This window comes from Camellia sinensis, chromosome 3, assembly GCF_055761805.1.
Source record: "Camellia sinensis isolate YWXY chromosome 3, ASM5576180v1, whole genome shotgun sequence".
NCBI lineage: Eukaryota > Viridiplantae > Streptophyta > Magnoliopsida > Ericales > Theaceae > Camellia > Camellia sinensis.
Window position 1 is genome coordinate 162,221,733 of NC_138963.1, and position 6,102 is coordinate 162,227,834.

Here is a 6,102-nt window from a genome sequence, read left to right on the forward strand (position 1 = left end):
TCAAACATATCATTATCATACTTAGGAATTAAATCTAAATTAACCATATCATGCATTTTCCTAGTATTAACATGACCTAAACGAGCATGCCATAAAGAAAGAGAATCAACAATATAAGCAGAAATAGATGTATTATTGAAAACATTAAGTTTGAACATTCCTTGATACATGTAGCCCTTCCCAACAAAAATCCCACCCTTAAACAGGACAAATTTGTCTGACTCAAATACTAACTTGAAACCATGCTTGTTAAGCAGGCTTCCAGATATAAGATTTTTCTTGACATCAGGTACATGATAAATATCATTAAAACTTAAGACTTTTCCAAATGTGAACTCTAAATCCACCGTCCCTTTGCCTTTGATAGTAGCAGTTGAAGAGTTGCCCATGTAGAGAACTATTACATCACTCACTTATTCATAAGTAGTGAAACGACTCTTGTCATTGCAGACATGCCTTGTTGCTCCTGAGTCAATCCACCAGTCACCAGCATTTTTGAGCATGTTCACCTCGGATATAACAACCACAAACTTGTTCTTGGCATTTGATGCTTTTGCCTTCTTCTTGTATAATCGACATTCATTTCTGAAGTGCCCTGGCTTACCACAATGCCAGCAAGCGCCTTTCGGCTTCTTAGCATCTTTCTCGGGTTGGGGTTCATGCTTACGCTTCTTTTTGTTAAACCTCTTGCCATCATCTACCATGTGTATCTTGGAAGTCTGAGCCAATTAGTTATCTTTACGTTCAAGAAGCCTTGACTCTTCCTCTACTCGAAGGTGTTGAGCCAATTCCTCTAAAGTAAGATCTTCCTTTTTGTGTTTCAGAGTTTTCTTAAAATCCTTCCAAGAAAATGGCAGTTTCTCTATTATAGATTAAACTACAATAGATTCATCCATGTTCATACTCTTTTGTCGATGTTCATACTCTTTTGTCGAAACTGACTCAGAATATGTTGGATCTAATGTAATTGTTCCATAATGGGCTTTGTATCAATCATAGTAAAATGCATAAAATTACTAACTATAGCGATCCCGAGTTTACCCTTGTCGTACAGTAATCCGGACATGTGTCCGTGGATGTTAGTAGTTGATCATTACCTTGTGTACATCCTTTCTTACTTTGTATTTGAGTTATAGGATGTGTAGGGCAGGTTTGTTACAGGTTGGTTGAGATTAGAAACTAAAACTAGTTGCCCAGATTTTGACCTGTCCGCTCGAGCGGGGGTTTTGGCGCTCGAGCGGGAGTTTCACCCATCCAGTATTTCCTGTGCAGTGTTCGACGCTCGAGCATGGGATTGGCCGCTCGAGCGGGTTTGTGTGAGTGACACTCGAGCGGGGAGTTGGAAGCTCGAGCGGGAGACCTGTCTGCAAAAGTTCTGGGAGTGTGTATCCGGAGCTCGAGCGGGGGATTGGCCGCTCGAGCGGGAGTCTGTGAGTGACGCTCGAGCGGGGCGTTGGACACTCGAGCGGGGCGACTGGGTTAAAGCTCCGTGTTTTGACTTTTCAAATCACTTTTTCACTTTCTCTTCTCTCTCCTACTTTTCCAAAAACACCATTGTTGAGCCTCTCACTCTAGAACTCTACCTTCTCTCTAGGTTTTGATCTAGTAGGAGTGATTTGCTCATCTTTGGCCTTTACAAAAAGGTTGTTGATCGTCGAGGGCTACATTTTAATCTGAAAATTTCAGGATCTGGAGCACGTTGGGTTTTGTCATCTTCTCCCTTGGGACTCCGGATTTGAGGTAGGGATATCCTACTCCTCTCTATGGATTTTGTCTTTAGATTTTTTTATTTTGAGATGTTGGGGTTGGTTTGGTAGTTTTGTGAATGTTTGGGGCTTTTGTGTGATTTTACAAAAGTTAGAGTTTTATTTATAATAAACCTAGATGCATGTTTGGTATAGAGAAATGGGATAAATGTTGAATCATTGATGAAAATGGGACCTTAAGGGTTGTAATGTTAATTATGGAGAATGCCCTAATTACATTGTTTGATTAATTGGGTTAATTAATCGTGAGAAATGAGGTTATGAAATAGAAATGTTGAGATTGGGAATACATGGGATTAAAGGGTGTAGTTGGATCTCATGCCACTCACCTAGTTGAAAATGTCAATTTTATATCCATTTGTTGCATTTATTTACTGTATAGAAATAACTACTTTGGGCTATCGGTGGAGGATAGTCGTGATTGTTGTAGACAATGCATGATGATTAGGCAAACGGAAACTAATCACTGGAATGAGTCATTGATTATGATTGATTGAAAGAACACGTTAAATTTATGTGTTGCGTGATGATGTGTATAATTATTGTTTATATGCATTGTGTTGTGTTGGAGGAGATATGGGATGTACTCCACGATTTAGGGGAAGATAGGGGATGGACCTCTAAACCGGATGTTGTTGGGAGGAGATAGGGGATGGACTTCATAGATAGAGCTCATATGCTTATCTAGTACTGTGTTGACAGAGCTCATATGCTTGTCATTGGAAGTGTGATAGTGCTCATATGCATATCTGTGGAAGTAATGATATAGCTTGTATGCTTATCTATTGTTGTGTGATATAGGTAGTATGCTTATCTATTATGAAATGGGAAGTGTTTGATATGAGTTACTGTCTCATATGAGTTGTTTGGCCAGGTTCTGAGCCATGGTTGTAAATTGAGAATTGAAAGGAATTGGAAAATGGACTGTAATATGGACTTGTATGTCATGAAACCGTAGAATGTGATAAGGGAAAATATCTGTATTGGCCATCTATCAACTGCTAATCTCTTAGTCATTGTTCATATTTGGTTTAGTGTATTTCTACTGGGCTGTGGCTCACCCTATATGGGAATATCATTTTCAGGTACAGGTAGCATGCCACCTCCAAGGTCATAGCTTGGGAGGCTAGAAGCGGACAGATTTTTGTTGTTTAAGTTCCTTTTTGATGTATTACATGTATATTCAAGCCGAGGGCTTAAGGTGTAGATGAGGTAGTACTTTTTTGTTGTAACCAAGTGTTAACTTGGAAAGCTGTTAGCCCGTTGGGCATTTTGCTTTTGTTGTTAACATGTAATACTTTTGTAATGAAACTCTGATGAATAGACGATTGTGGATTTTTCATATGTCAATGAATGTTTTATTTGATGGGTTTAATGTTATTTTTTTGAGGGCGTTACAACTTGGTATCAGAGCGTACCGGGTTCGAATACTTTGGGTACGTGGGAAGTGAGTAGGATCACAATGGGTTTGTCTCACTTGATAGAGACTTAGACGTAGTGTTATATGCTACATGCTTAATTGATAATATGCTTATGTGACTATGTGGGTTGGGATTTAGTTTCTAGGATGTTGATTGGATCCTTGGGTTTCTGTGAGTCTTGTTGGAAAGGCACTTGATCAATGCCGTTTCTAACTGGAACTCTAGTAACGCCTCGGGACTATCATTATCCGGAAATGAAATTCGTAAGTGCTTATGTGTTTATGTGCTTATGTGGAGTGAATTACAGGTGTCCATCCATTAGGACGTGAGTGTTTAGTTTTGGCACATTGTGAATGTGTGTATTACCTTTATTAGGATGTTAGGACGAGGAAGAGGCGCTAGGCGTGGTAGGCCTGCGAGGCAGGAAGTACCTTTACCGGATGAGATTCCGGCAGTGCAGGAGGGAGTTGGCTAGGCCAATGTGGCCGAGCCAGCGGGTCAACAGGCTATGAGTGCCTTGGCACGAGAGATAGCAGGAGCTTTGGGTATTCTCAGGGCTGGGAATCAGGCAGCTGAGGCAGGACCTTCTTTCTTGAAGAGAGAGTTTTTCCGGTCTAATCCGGATGAGTTTATCGGGGACCCGAAGGAGCCGCTGAAGGCTGATGAGTGGCTAGAGCAAATGAGTAAGACGTTCGAGATGCTTGGCATCGAGGACGGAGCACTGAAAGTGACTTTGGAATCCTTCCAGCTGAAGGGAGATGCGGGTCAATGGTGGAAGTGCGAGAAGGCTCGTGTTGGTGGTGCATGGGAGGTGTTTGTGAATGCTTTTCAGGAGAGGTTTTTGTCTGCAGCAGCTAGGGAGAAGTTGGCGGATCAGTTTAGCCGGCTTAATCAGCAGGGTATGTCTGTGGTAGAGTTTGAGGCCACTTTCACTAGTTTGTCCAGGTTTGCACCTGAGTTGGTGGCGTTTGAAGAATGCCGTTGCTATGAGTTTGAGCGGAAGTTGAGGCGGGGCCTCAAGTTGAGAGTTGGTGGGTCTTACATCCGAGAGTATAGACATTTAGTGGATGCTGCAGCTCATATGGAGCTCATGATGCAGGAGGAGGATGAGGGGCAGAGAGGCTCCAAGAGGAGCCAAGATGGTCAGGGTGATGGCAGGAGACAGAGGGGTTCTAACCCTCAGTAGTCTCAGGGAGGAGTTGCTAGATCGACCTTTCCGGTGCCCAGTGCAGGCTTGGGGAGAGGTAGTCAGGGAGGCCTGACTTGTTTTGCATGTGGCCAGCTGGGTCACAAGTCTTCAGTCTGCCCGCAGAAGGGAGGGGGTCAGCGAGCGACTTCTTCATCAGCTAGACCTTAGGGCCAGAGTCAGGGCAGAGGCCAGCCGTTGTCTTGTTATCAGTGCGGTCAGCCTGGGCACCTGAAGAGGTATTGCCCGCAGTTGAGTGCCACATCGGGAGCGTCTGGTTCTAGGCAGACGCAGAGTTTTCAGCCAGCTCAGTCTGTGCAGGCCTCGAGAGCCAATCCGGGGGCTTCGTCGTCCCAGTCAGTTCAGCAATCGTATGCTCCTAGAGGTGAGCAGGTAGATCAAGGGCCTACAGGGCGCGTGTATGCTGTTACCACGCAGGATTTAGTACCGGCTCCATCGGTGGTGAGAGGTACTTTTCTGTTTTGCAACTCGGTTGCTAGTGTGTTGATTGACACAGGTGCATCTCATTCTTTTGTATCTGCTGCATTTGCATCTGTTTTAGAATTGGAGTTGGCACAGTTAGCATCTCCTATTTGTGTGTTATCGCCTTTGGGTGGTGAGTTGATCTTGAAACAGGGTGTTAGAGGTTGTGATATAGAGGTCACCGACCACAGGCTTCCTTTTCCGTTTATTGTCATGCCCATGAAGGGCTTTGATGTTATTTTGGGTATGGACTAGCTATCGTCATACCGGGCTGTTATCGATTGCTACCGCCAGAGGGTCACGTTATGTACCTTGAGCGGGGAGTGGTTCCATTTCTTGGGAGACCGGGTTGGTAATGTTTTGCCATCGGGGTATGATTCGCGAGGGCGAAGTGAGCTTAGTGGTCTACTTGCTAGCTTTAAGAGTGGTGAGACCCAGCTTGTATTACCGAGGGTGATTTGTGAGTATTCGGATGTCTTTCCCGAAGACCTTGTTAGTTTGCCACCTCACCGGGAGATAGAGTTCTCTATTGATCTAGTGCCCGGCACGGTGCCGATTTCTATGGCACCTTACCGTTTTGCTCCAGCAGAGTTGGTTGAGTTGAAAGTTCAGCTCCAGGAATTGCTAGATAAGGGATTTGTCCGCCCTAGTGTTTCGCCGTGGGGAGCACCGGCCCTCTTTGCTAAGAAGAAAGATGGTGCCTTGAGATTGTGTATAGACTACTGGAAGTCGAATCGGGCTACGGTCAAGAATAAGTACCCTATGCCCCGTATAGATGATTTGTTTGACCAGTTGAAGGGTTCCCGTTGTTTCTCTAAGATAGACTTGAGATCGGGTTACGACCAGTTGAGGGTCAGGGAGGAAGATATTCCTAAGATGGCTTTCCGTACGCGGTATGGCCATTATGAGTTCCTGGTGATGCCATTTGGGCTCACCAACGCACCGGCAGTCTTTATGGACTTGATGAACCGGATCTTCCGGGAATTCTTAGATCGATTTGTAGTCGTTTTCGTGGATGACATCCTTATCTATTCGCCTTCAGAGGAGGAGCACGAGGAACACTTGAGAGTGGTGCTTGAGTTGCTTAGAGCCCATAGGCTGTATGCCAAGTTTGGGAAGTGTGAGTTCTGGCTAGGAGAAGTCAAGTTCTTAGGCCATGTGGTTTCCGGGGAAGGGGTGTCTGTAGATACATCTAAGATTAAGGCAGTGCAAGATTGGGCACAGCCTAAAAGTGTGTTTGAGATCC